The sequence below is a fragment of the Saccopteryx bilineata genome, chromosome 1, assembly GCF_036850765.1.
Source record: "Saccopteryx bilineata isolate mSacBil1 chromosome 1, mSacBil1_pri_phased_curated, whole genome shotgun sequence".
Classification (NCBI taxonomy): domain Eukaryota; kingdom Metazoa; phylum Chordata; class Mammalia; order Chiroptera; family Emballonuridae; genus Saccopteryx; species Saccopteryx bilineata.
In genome coordinates, this window is record NC_089490.1 from 234,441,349 (window position 1) to 234,455,732 (window position 14,384).

The 14,384-nt window shown below is 37.9% G+C and overlaps 1 pseudogene; it reads left to right on the top strand.

Moving 5' to 3' along the window:
* Positions 1–1,132: 1,132 nt before the first annotated feature.
* On the top strand, positions 1,133–2,453 carry LOC136320328 (porimin pseudogene; annotated as a pseudogene).
* The last annotated feature ends 11,931 nt before the right edge of the window (positions 2,454–14,384 follow it).

Genomic DNA, 14,384 nt, shown 5'->3' on the forward strand with positions numbered 1-14,384 from the left:
TGTTAGAAAGAAGCATCAGGATTTGTCCCTTGAAGTGATTTTTCAAAATGTGCATTAAGTCACTTTTCCCCCCAGCACTTAACACTTATGTTTCTAGAAAATTGCTTTCAGAAATTACATTTAGATATCATTTTCTTAATGTACTTTTGCCAGAATTGTGTTTCTATCTGTTGGGCAGATAAAATATATTATGCTCACTTTGTTAAAGTGGCACTGCCCACGTGGAGGCCGTTGCCCAGGTGATATTAATGTGTGTCTCTCTGGGTAGGCAGAATCCTTGTAGCCTGGGGTTTGGTTTTGGGATTAAGCCTTTCCCACCCTTTTTGATATGGGTGGGAAATCCAATCATGCTTCAGAGAAGTGACTTTGTATTAGAGACTTCCCTATTTTGTATATTGGATTAAAGGTTTTGAATCTACACTATAAAATGGGGGCAGAACAGGAGCTTGCGCTCTTGGTTCCTGGAATGATTAGCATGAGAGAGCAGAGGGAGCAGAGCAGAGAGCAGAAAGAGGCCATGTGGCCAGGAGAAGCAGCCAAGATGGCGGAGTGCTAAGTGAGATGCCAGTTTGTGCAGAGTTTGTATCTGGGATAAGGAAGGAAATGGGGAACTGAGGAGAATAAGGCTGATGGGCTAGAAACCTTTGATTCTAGGAAACTCGGATAAGTCAGTAGCTTTCTGAGCACTGAATGTGAGTGGGTTTTGGAGCCCAGTGTGTGTTTTTACTTGCCTGCCGGGTGCAAGCTAGAATTAAAGAAAATGGCCTATCAGTTTTTGGCTCCGTTGTTTCTTTACCGAGTGTCTGAATCCAATGGGAACCTGCATGGGCCGTGCTGCTGTGATAGTGGCCCTGGCCTTGGCTGCTGGCTTTACACTATCAAAAACCATGCTACAGGCCCCGCCTCGCGCCGCGGCCCCTGCCCGGTCCCACTGCCAGGCTTGGCTTGTGATGCTCGCTTAGGCCCGCTCCGGCGCCTGGCGTGGTCGTTGCGGGGCAGGTAGTGGGAGGGGAGGCATGCGCGGCGCGAGGGGACCTGGAGCAGCCTCGGTGTGCAGCGCAGCCGCTCTCGCTAGCGCCTCCATCATCTCGGTTGCGGACCCACGAGGCCACCGTGTCCTGCCCTGAGAACAATGAGACTCAGCGCGCAAGGTAGCTGGACCATGTTCATCGTGGGGGCGCTGCTGGTGCTAGCGCTGCTGAGGGTCGCGGTGGACGGTGAAGACTCGGTGGGGAGCACCACGCATGTGCCTGTCAGCCCTAGAAATGAATCCAACAGCACTGTGAAACCATCTACAACTTCAGTTTCCTCAGTAACTGTCACCGCTTCGAGATCCACAGCAAAACCATCAACTCCAGGTTCTTCAGTCATAAAAATATCACAGTCACCACTTTGAAACCCCATAGCAACTTCTTGAGTGACAACACCACGGATCTCAACAAATGCGACTTTCACCACCTTAAAAGTCTACACCCAAAATAACAACTGTTTCACAGAACACATCCCAGATATCAACATCCACTATGGCCACAACCCACAATAGTTCGGTGACATCTGTTTCTTTACCAGTAACTATCACGGCAACTATAAATTCTAAAGACAATAAAGGCTCAAAATTTGAAATTGGCAGTTTTGTTGGTGGTATTGCATTAACACTGGGAATTTTGTCTATTCTTTACATTGGATGCAAAATGTACTATTCAAGAAGAGGCATTCAGTATAGAACCATTGATGAACATGATGCCATCATTTAAGAAAATCTAAGAACCAATGGAAAGAAGAGTGATGCAACCCAATAGATTGGTTTAAGACAATATTCTCCTTTTGAAAATCGTATAAACAGGCCATGCATATAATGTACAACATACTATATAAATATGTAAAGATTTCTCATGATTACTAAAAGTTTTAGGGTTTGTTTTGGATTTTTAATGAACATTTGGAGCACACAGTTGATGCAATGTTATATTCACTTACAGAAAATATATTAGTAAGACAAGTTCAGTCTCATTTTCTTGTGGCATGGTCACAAATGGAAGACATTATCACTGAAGGGCATCTGGACATATATTGAGGGGCTTGTCACAGCACTCAAGATGCTGATTGTCTTTATTGTTCAGACAAAGAACTTCAGTACTATTCAGAGATGGATATGGCCTAATTAATACCACACAGCAGAATTTTATGAGTAAACCTGGTCTTAAGCATAATTTTACTTTAAATGTCTCTTCGGAGAGCATAACTATTTTCTATGTTTTAAAGCTTAGTACTTGGTTTAGAAACAGAATGCATACCTCCCAGTCCCCCAACCCCAATCAAAAGCAGAAACAATACCAGGTCTTAGTCCTGTTCAAGAGCCTATATTTTTAATAATAACTTTTTCAAACTTTCAATAGCAGTTGATATAATTATTTTTCCCCTCTGTAATGTCAGTAAATTGCAATGTTTAACATAATGGTGTTTTAAAGACTTAGTTGTTAGTATTAAATAAGACGTTAAATTATTTGCTACTGTAAGAATATTGTCACCACTGGAAATTGCTTTTATTTCTTATTTAGCTATTATATGTTTAGTGAGTATTTTTGAGAGCTGTAGAACTGCTTCAATATATAGAAATGTTTATTAAAAAACAAAACAAAACAAAAAACCATGCTACAGATACTATAGCCACACATGTTTACAGAAGTTTTTAATAACCAAGTTTTCTCACGAACTTAAGCTTAAATTTGTCTCGTGAACAGGGAAACATCCATTTTATAATTGTTTTGTCCATGGACACCTACCAGCAAAACATACATAAATTCATAGAGAATATTTAGAAAATTGTGTTTCAATGAAGCTATTTCCATAAAATACAGGAATCCTACTTCAATTTCAAATAACCAAAAACCACCCAGCTTTCAGAAGGTTATATTACAAAACCACAAGGCATAATGTTCCTGTGATAAAAGGAAGCTATTGAATATTCTAATTACTACATTATTTCCGTAAATACAAAAAAATGTTAACCACATAAAAATTGACATTAGTATTTGATTAACCATCAGTAACTGCCAGCAAAGAATGTAATGATTTTGTTTTTTTTTAGTAAAACTTGGTTTTGTTTTTAGTACACTGTCGTGGGCTTCAGTGGTTTGTTGAACACAATTATGTTCTTCTGTCAAAAATCTCAACAACCTGCCCCAGAACATTTTTCAAAAGATTTTTAGTATTGGAAGTTTAATGGCTTATTTAAGAACTCATTAGGTTTTCTTCTTTCTTGGAGAAAGAAATGGAATGAGCCAACATTTCATTCATGTCCTTTAAAGATTTCAAGATCATTGAGCACAGAAAAAAATTTCTGAAGAAATTTTGGGTGTTTTGCAGCTGAACATTTTTAATATTGAGTGGTTTTTTTGTTTTTGTTTTTCTGTGCAAGATGGCTCTGTTGGGTCCTGACCGCATGCTTTTAAGCACCCAAATGGTGAGAGCACCCAGGTCTTCATTACATTTACCTCTCAAAGCCTTTTACAGGTTTGCACACCTTGTAGGGATTCACACACAATTCTAATGAAATCAATGAAAAAAGAAAAGAAAAGATAAACCCCATGAGGAATACTATACTTTTTATCTTAATAATGTTTGATCATATTAGCATCCTTTCTCTGCAGAACTTTTTTAGGTAATGGAAAAGAGTGGAAAACTTAGTTACTGATGTATTTGGTAATGGTTCTTGTGTTGTTTTTATTATCTTTTCTTCCTGGTTAGCTAGAGATAAAACAAAAACAAACAGACAAACTTAATTACTGGTAGGCTTCATAAAACTTAGGATACAATACAATGCTATTTTACATTTTCTGCAGTCCACAAGAAGACTATTAACTTCTTCATTTTTCTTTTTACTTCCCAAGAGGCTGGAAGATTTAACTCCTAATGCCATTGGTCCTGGATGGTTATATGATATTGCTACAGAGTGTGAAGAGGTCCCAGGAAGGGGTGTATAGAATATTTCTGATCAACATACCTGTGGTCTCACCCGTGTCCTGGGAGCAGGATGTGGTGGGCCTCGTTCTTGCTGCACAGATTCCTGTCTGTGTCTGCGCTCTGACGGGATGGCAGAGTCGGCTTTTTTGTTTCCTCAGTGGCAATCACTTTATATCCATGTCCTGTGAAATAGTTTATGTCCACCAGGGACACATAATGACCAGCTTCTTGCAGTGGGCGAAAAGGATTGCTTTTTTCTTTTTCTCCTCTATTCAAATATCTGGTTGGGTTTTCTTTGGCTGAAAGGACTCTGACCTAAACAGCGGGTTTCATCAATACTTACATTTATATAAAAAAATTAAATTACTTTATACTATCTACCCTGTTAGTGAGAATGTATTCTTTTGCAAGCCATGCCATAGGGTGATGAAAATTGTAAAACGGACCGAGAGGAGAGGAGACGGAAATGCCACAATCCTCGGCAAAGCAGAAATCTGCACGACATGCTGCATTAAGTTAAAAGTGGAGGGTATGATAAGTTTTTGACAATAATTTAATCTTCAAAAATATATATGCAGGTGATGAACAATAGGGAAATATTTCTAGGCTCAAAATCTAATTAGAAAGAATGAGGGAAATGAAAGCAATGGGGTATTTGAGAGGTCGCTCGTTGTCTTGGGGTTTATGATGTCAAGGAGAGACGCCTTCCTACTCCTAGTCCTAGCTGTCGCAGAATGCACACACACATACAAAGTGAACATTTAAGAACAAAAAAAAGTTGTTTAAACTATTTAACCAATTAAATATTTAAGCAATAAAATATTAGAAACTCTAGTCTGCATTTTTATCTAGAGAAAGAACTAATATTTGTAAAGTACTTATTAGATCAGCAATTTTCAACCAGTGTACTGCAAGAATTTTTTTTTTTTTTTTTTGTATTTTTCTGAAGTTGGAAACAGGGAGGCAGTCAGACAGACTCCCGCATGCGCCCGACTGGGATCCACCTGGCATGCCCACCAGGGGGCGATGCTCTGCCCATCTGGGGCGTTGCTCTGTTGCAACCAGAGCCATTCTAGTGCCTGAGGCAGAGGCCAAGGAGCCACCCCCAGAGCCCGGGCCAACCTTGCTCCAATGGAGCCTTGGCTGCGGGAGGGGAAGAGAGAGACAGAGAGGAAGGAGAGGGGGAGGGGTGGAGAAGCAGATGGGCGCTTCTCCTGTGTGCCCTGGCCGGGAATCGAACCCGGGACTCCTGCATGCCAAGCTGACGCTCTACCACTGAGCCAACCAGCCAGGGCTAGAATTTTTTTTTTTTTTTTCATTTTTCTGAAGCTGGAAACAGGGAGAGACAGTCAGACAGACTCCCACATGCACCCGACCGGGATCCACCCGGCACGCCCACCAGGGGCAAAGCTCTGCCCACCAGGGGGAGACAGCTGTTCTTCACAGCTCTGCCCACCATGTTGCCACCAGAGCCACTCTAGCGCCCGAGGCAGAGGCCACAGAGCCATCCCCAGCGCCCGGGCCATCTTTGCTCCAATGGAGCCTTGGCTGCGGGAGGGGAAGAGAGAGACAGAGAGGAAAGCGCGACGGAGGGGTGGAGAAGCAAATGGGCACTTCTCCTGTGTGCCCTGGCCGGGAATCGAACCCTGGTCCTCCGCACGCTAGGCCGACGCTCTACCGCTGAGCCAACCGGCCAGGGCCAGGGCTAGAATTTTTAAAAGATGCAATACCTGACTATTTATTCTGAGGCACTGACCTCTTTTCTGATAAACTGTCAAATTAAAAAAAAAATGGCAATGTCCAGCACCACAATAGCTGTTGTCCAGTGTAATCAGATCAAAATTATACCTATTTTTTTTATCAGATCGGCAAAAAATATAACATTTTGGTATGCCACAGAGTTTTTGTAGTTAGTTTATGTGTGCCATGAGGTAAAAAAAGTTTGAAAATTGCTATATTAGACTACATAATTTAATTCTCACCTTTTAATATTTATTTACTCTTTCTATCAATGGATGAAGAAACTTAAGCCTGAAATACTAAGTTCATTCATTTGCTTAGTCAACCAGTCATTGTTTATTGAGTACTTATTTTATGTTCCAAGATCTTGTTGGGAGAATGGATACAAGTATGAATAGGTCAGGCATACAAGAAATCGTAATCAGTGATTTGTGGGGTCAATTCAAGCTCACAGAGGTCTACTCCATCCTTTGTCTTATTTCCATCCGGCTTCAATAGGCAAAGAAAGATACTAACTAGAGAGATAGCATTTTTTTAAAAAGTGTGCTTCAAAGTTAGAATTGCAAAAACAATGACAAGATGTGAATATTATCACTAAAGGCAGTGGCAAACTATGGGATTAAATGGAGTCCAAATAACGATGCACCTAAACTTTCATTTGTATAGTGCTCTCAGATAATTGTAGTCATCTCCAAAATTTCCCCAATTTTTCTTTGAAGTGACTGCTGAATGTGCCCTGTGTTTTGCTCACAACTGCCAGCAATCTAAGCTTCCATCCCTTAATTCTTGGATAACGCGGGCCTCCTGACGGACATCCTTTCTTATCTCCAGCCTGCAGTTTATCCTGAACTGTGCTCATGAAGGCAGATTTCATGAAGTCATTTCCATGCTTCGGGCTGCTCCCTGGCTTTTTATTTCACACTCAGTGTCATCTAAACTTCTTCACTTAAAATTCAAAGCTTGTCATCATATCACTATCTTGATGCCTGGCACCTCATACCGAGAATGTGTGTGCACAATTTTTTTCCCATGTCACCTTCCCATCCGTTTCCTTATTCCTCATTTCCTCCTCTGCTCATCAAACTCCATGAAAATTGTTTCTTCCCTCCTCTTAACTTAACCAGGTAAATATACAAAGCACAGTGTTCATGAAATCATCGTTTTTTTAATGGAGTCTTTCCTGAGGCTTCTTTTTACTTAACAATTCATAGGCTTTTAGAACCCGAAGTGGTTGCAGAATGTTTGCCCCAATGCTTGACATTTAAATGTGAAGATTAACTGTAATTATCCATCTCATCTGTGAGAGATGAAATCAGTCTAGATTGTTACAATTCCAGATCAAAGATTTCCCTAGCATCATGGTTCTCTATTCATTGATTGTGTGTTCTTATATTCCTCTTTAATTATGGCATTGTTGTTTGATTTGTATTTTGTTTTTCTCCAAAAAGTTTGCAAATGACTTGAGAATTGTCATTATAGCATATGCGATCTTTAAATATACCTTAAAGTATTTGTTTTACTTTAAATAGAGTGCACAGATTTTTTTCAATTGATAATTTATCTGAAATAATGTAACAAAAATTACCACTACGCTTACATTCAGCAAAAGGAGGAAAATAATTAACTGACATAAGTTGTAAGTATGCCCATAGATGCACATTTTATCACCTTCCTAGAAAGGATAAATGTAGTTTAGTTTGGAACATTGTTTGTAAAAGAACCTTTTTTCTTTTTTTTTAAAGAATCATGTTTAAGGGACATGTGACTGTCGCTGAAGATATAAATATATGCTTATCTTGAATTATGTTTATTTGCATGGTAAAACTCACTTGAAGTATGCAGTGTACAAACACAATACTTTTTTTTTAGATTTTATTTATTCATTTTTAGAGAGAGAGGAGAGAGAGAAAGAGAGAGAGAGAGAGAAGAGTGGAGGAGCAGGAAGCATCAACTCCTGTATGTGCCTTTACCAGGCAAGCCCAGGGCTTTGAACCAGCGACATCAGCATTCCAGGTCGATGCTTTACCCACTGTGCCATCACAGGTCAGGCGAACACAATACTATTAAATGTTCATTGGAATGCTTCTGCATTTGAACAGATTTACTTTTATAAATACATAATATTTATTTTAAAATGACTCTATATAAACATTTGCATGTGTTGTTTAAAAAGTTTCCATTGATCTGTGAATTAAAATCTAGTAGAACAAACAGAAAAGGAAAAATTTAACAATATAGGAAATGTTTTCAAAAGATGATTTATCATAGACAAATAATCCAGTAGTGATAACCTTCATCATTTATGTATTTGTTTTTAAGAAGATTAAAATTCTTCCCCATGATTTCTTGTTTCACTGATTTTCTGTATAGTGGAAACAAGAAAATACTTGATATTTCATTGAATTGGATTGCCTTTTCCCCAGGAGTTATTGAAACTGAGGTCAAATGAATAATTCAATTGAAAATGCACACATGGCAATATAACATACAAGGTTCTTGTTTAAATTTCACTCTTTGCCATGCATTAAAAAGCACTATTTTAAGCCTATGAAACACATTCATGAAGAATCCCTAAGGACCTATTTTTTAAAAGGATTTGTGGCCTTCTGTGCCACTGATGATAAGGACTTTCATTGTTCTGGCTTCCATACTCAGTTTGACCTATTCATCTAAAATAAACTAATCCTGGAGGGAGTTTTGCTTCAGGCATAAAATGATTAACACAGGGATGGAAAGCAAATCTACCACTACACGTGCAAAAAACTGACATAGAGTGTCATATTTATGTAAATGGAGTTTCAGACCACACCTCCCCCTAAAATTGAGACATCCAGCTTAAGAACTAGTGTCATCATCCATAATTAATTATTTGAGCACTAGAAATGTATGTTATATAAAATATGACCTGGTTACCTTTCTATTACATACAACGGTTACCAAGGTTGTGATTTGGTGATAAATTCATCCAGGAAAATACAGTATTAAAATAGAAAAATAAAAGGATGGCAAGAAATTGTAAATATGATACTCAAGACTCCTGCTTTCTTTATGGCTTGCTCTTGTGATTTATATCAAATGTGAATTCCAAGTATAAACAAATTTTATCTTCTTTGACAAAAGTCTTGGCCAAGGGTCAAATAAACTTTTCTCCTAACTCAGCCTATCTTCCTTAATACGCCATTGTCACCTATCGTCGGAAGTGAAGCTTCCACAAACTAATGATCTGCTTCATTAATATCAGATGATTCTTATTCTAAAAGCCACCAAGGTTTTTGATTAGAGCTAGATTTAAAGGTATCAAGTCTAGCCATTTTAGTTGCATCTAAGTACAGAATAGCCAATATCAAAGATGTTTTGTCTAAATATATATTGGTATAGAGAAGATAGAGCACTCACTACATTAAAGGATTGCATTGCTTTATTAGCGTTTTTTTTTTTTTTTACTGTAAACAAGATATCTTGACAGATTTTTTTCTTTTTTTCTTTTTTTTTTTTTTTTTGTATTTTTCTGAAGCTAGAAACGGGGAAAGACAGACTCCCGTATGCACCCTACCGGGATCCACCCGGCACGCCCACCAGGGGGCGACGCTCTGCCCACCAGGGGGCGATGCTCTGCCTGATCAGAGCCACTCTAGCGCCTGGGGCAGAGGCCAAGGAGCCATCTCCAGCGCCCGGGCCATCTTTCCTCCAATGGAGCCTCCGCTGCGGGAGGGGAAGAGAGAGACAGAGAGGAAGGAGAGGAGGAGGGGTGGAGAAGCAGATGGGCGCTTCTCCTGTGTACCCTGGCTGGGAATCGAACCCGGTACTTCTACACGCCAGACCGACACTCTACCACTGAGCCAACCGGCCAGGGCGACAGATTTTTTTCTTTGTTGAATTAAAAAACATTTCATTTAAACTTGAAAATATTTGCAAAAAAACCATTGTTCAGCCAAATCCTTAAGCTTGAGTTGAGTAACTGGAACAGAAAAGTAAAGGCTATGTTACCACTAATATAGTCAGATGTTGTTAATTTCTCATTTGAGTGTTTTAATGGTAACAAGGGGCTTAATCTTTTGAATGGTGTATGAAAACCTACAGTTGACTGGTTTATAGAACATTGATTATAATGATTAGAAATTGTGACTTTGACTGAAGATATACTGTTAACAAGTCAAAGCCAAAGTCTGTATTCACAAACATAGAAGTTAGAAGTCATATTGTGTGGCATCACCTCAGATGGAAAACCCATCTTGTATGTAGAAAATAAATAAAATTCTGATGAAATCTCTGCTCATTTTATTAAAAATATCCCGGAGACCATTGTGGTAGAAAATTGAGTTTCTTTGGACAAAGTTTGAATTGAGTGTTCCACTATGACTTTTATAATTAATAATTATCTTAAAACCATTAGGTTTATTTTTATTGTACTTATTCTACTATTCACTGGGAGAATTGTGGGACTCTGTGGGACTTGGTGAAGATCTAGACATAGTGTAGTCAGTATTGTTTACAGGGTTATATGGTAGATTAAGTTTCCAACTAAATTTTGAACTCAGACCTGTGGGACTTCAGTGTCCATAATTTTTCTTTGGTATCATATATACCAATTCTATATCAGTTTATTTAAACCTCTGATTTACTGGTTCATTGAATTTATTCTCCTCATATCAGATTAAAATAGAAGTTTTTAATAACTCAGAAGATGAATGCTCTCCCTACTGTTCAGTGGTGGATAAATTTATTCTTTCCAAGTGGAACTCAACTATTGATATTTTATTGCCTATTGGTGTTCTGATGTGCCATCAGAAATTCTCAGTAAAATAATATTGACAGCCAGAATTTTCCTATTAAAAACGAAGGCTTCAATATTGAAGAAACAAATAAAAATTTAAATAACACCCCCTCCCCAAAATTGACCAGAGCAGTCATCCAAACATTTCTCTTACCTATGAAATGAAAAGCAGAGGTGGCAGCTTTACTTCTCCCTGATGCTGTGTTCACAAAGGCATAGCCATCCCTGTAGGGTTGTAGAAATGACCATCTTCTCTCTTCCCTGGGAGACCTTTTCCCCATTTCTACTTCTTGATGTTTTATTCTTCAGGAAGCTTTTAAAGGCTTGGTTACTTACTCACCTGCAGCCCAAACTTGTTTTCATAGGGAGGTGGTAAGCCTTCCTTTGCCTGTGCCAGTTCTGACTTTATTCTTTAAAAAAGAAATTTCAGATTTTCCAAATTTTAGAATTATAATCTTTACACAATATTCTTTCAAGAGCAGTTTCTGTCTGTTTATCAGAGGGTCATCTTTGGTTTTGCAAAACTTTAGTACTTGGCTGGATGTTTATACACCAACAATTTTCTTCCATTTTTAGTAGGTTACCCTCATAACTTCAAAATACAAAAATAACATGTAAGTGAAAGTCATTCTTTGACTTCTTATTGTTCAGGCAATGTCTGAAGTCTTGCTGTGGAATCCACTCTTTGAAGGAATTAGCCTATAGTGAAGTAGTTTTAATAATATAATAACACAACTACAGAAACTGCTTTTGACTTTTTATAAAAAGAAGACCTATGAGATTTCTATATACTCACTGGTTATGTGTGTTAGGTTATTTTGTTGTGTGATGTAATAAATCCATGAACTTTTTCTTATAGGTTAGTTTAAATGTATATGATTAAGCTGACAAAACTCAAATAATACATTTAAGTAGGTTTAGAACAGAGCAGTGCTTCTCAAATAATGCCTTAAATTAATGACCCCAGAAGTCATCTTTTCTTCCTATAAAATCTCATTGGAATCTGGATAGTTTCTCTTCCAACATGATGAATTCTGCCAAGGAATATAGCTCATCTTTTATTTCATTCATGTTGTTGTGAAACAAGATACTTTGGAAGTCAAGTCTTTTCAGCTGCAGTATGTATATACACATATAATTTTGAGTTTCTTTTTCATGTAAGTAACAATTCACAATCATAATCTAAAGAAAATATAAACATCTGATTTATTGTAATTCAAGCTGCTTTCCTATTATAAAGAATCTCCCTGAAAAGTAAATAATTGCACTGTAAAATATATATAATATTTATATGTATTTACATATATTTAATTATTTATATAAAATGTAAATACTTAAATATTTATATAAACACACACGTGCACATACATGTCTCAATAGATTATTTTCTAATTCCATTTTTTTTCCTTTCAAACAAAGATAAGCTCATATTCAGTGTTATTTCTAGAGAAATGTTCATGGTCTTTGTAAAATTGATTAATAAGTCTATACCTCAGGAGCCCAGATTTTAAAGCATTAATTCAAGATATAAAGAAATGTCATTTTGACACAGTGCCTTGTTAGCTACAGGAATCTGTCAGCATTGACTACATAGTAAGCCTGTATAGAGCAGGATAATTTCATAGAATCCATTTCTTTATGGGGTGCCCCACAATAGGCAGTTACTACAATGGTAGGGGGCTGCCAGGGTTTGGGGAATGGAGAGCCAAAGTGAGTGAGAGTCGTGGAAAGAACAAAGTCATTCCCTCGAACAAAGCACTCATCCCTGTATAGCACATCTCTGCTTCTGATAGTTTATATAAAAAAAATCACCAATATAGGATGAAAAATAAGTAGTACATAGACATCTTTACAAAATTATTTCTCTTCTTTGACCCTCAAGTGGGTAAAGCCTGGAGTATTCCAAAATACAAATTAAACTGACGGATAGGATGTCAACAGGCATATTTTGCCCAGTGGTAATTATCCACCAATGGTTAATCTTTGCAGTTAAATTGTAAGTGAAGGATTAAGCATTGATGTGCTTTTAATGCTAGCATAATAACATCATGAATCATTGAATTGTAATGTCCAAAGTGTTCATGTTAATGGGAGCAATCACCATCACAACAATAATCGAGAGGCCTTGGTAAAGTTCATTTCCCAGAGCATAACATCACCTACTGAAAGATTTAAGGGAGGCCTTCAGAGCCCCCGCCCCTGTTCCTAACAAGTCGTTTCCCTCTACCAGGACACCATCTGTCTCACAATTTACACTGCCCAAGAGAGTAATTCCTAGAAGGAGACAATGATTACAGTGATTACTTCCATTGCCTTAAGAGAACAGCCGTACTGATTCCACCATATGCTGCAACCCATTTTATTCGGCTTTTGCCCTAAGTCTAAAACTTTCAGGTGACTGTCACCAAATGGACATTTCTCCATTGGCTCCATATACTCCATATCAGATTTAATCTTCCATCCCTCCAAATTCCACACACATTTTCATGAAATCTTCCAGAACTCACAACCAAACCTTCTGGAAACATTTTGGAATATTCTTTTCACTTTGTTGTTGTTTAAAATTGATTTTAGAGAAAAAGAGAAATACTACTCAGCCATGAGAAAGATAAATTCTGCCATTTGCGACAACATGGATAGACTTTGAGAATATCATGCTAAGCAAAATAAGTCAGCCAGGAAAAACTAAGAACCACATGATTTCACTCCTGTGTGGGATCTCAAACTGAAACTCACCGACACAGAAACACTGTGGTGGTTGCTAGAGGAAAAGGGGTGGGGGATAAAGGGGGTCAACTCTATGGTGACAGAAGATGATTTGACTTTGGGTGGTGGGCACGCAGTGCAATATATCATAGAAATGTACATTTGAAACCTATATGATCATATTCACCCATGTCACCCTGATAAATTTAATAAAAATATAACTAAATACATTCACGGGGCTGGGAGAATGAAATACAATCACTAAGAAAGATATCTTCCTTATCTCAGAGTCTGTGGGAGGGCAGGAGGCTGATGATATCCTGTATAAGCATTGATTTGCAAACAGAGGCTCTAATCACATTGACCCAAGAGTTTTGTCACGTGTGTAGGCCTCCATTCCCCATTCTCTCTTGAGTCCAACTCCTATCAGGCTTTCAACTCATGACACCACTCTTAGCGATGTTATTTGTGACCACTTTGTAAGGAAAGCTTTATTGGAATAATTTCTTTTTGTCCCACTTGACCTCTCATTTAAATACTCCCTTCTTTTTGAAATATTTTCTTGGTTCTGTAACAAGACGTTTCTGGCTAACCTCCTATATTTCAAACTACCTTTTCCATATCTCCTTCTTCTCCTTTACCCAGTTCCTAAAATAGTTTAGTTTCCCAGGGCTGAGTAACTGGCTCAGGCCGTAACTTCTTTCCTATGTAGTATCATTCATTAGGAAATCACCTCTTCTACCCATTATTCAAATACTATTAGTGGTCTATTTTTTCTCTATATGTTTAGGCTCAACCTCTTTTCTGAGCTCTAGTCTGGGATATCTAATTCTGTTTAACATCTTTACTTGCATAAATATTGACTTAAAGCAAACAGTACTTAAAATAACACTTCAGTATGCTGCCAGTTCTCAATGAAATACATATTTTGAGTGTAGTGGAAAGAGTATGGGGACCAGAAGATGGATCTTCAATCTTTTCCCATTTGCTGATTAACTGTGTGAACATAACTCATCCTGCCTTATAGGACTTTTGGATTAATTCAGTAATTCCATATAAGGTTCTGGTCCTGTAAGTATAGTGAGTTCTTGGTGAAGACCTCAAGGCATACTTGTTAATTTTGAACTCAAAAGGAGTATATTTGATGGAAAGCAATTTCAATTTTGTTTCTTATTTCATTTATTAATTTGACATTAATTTT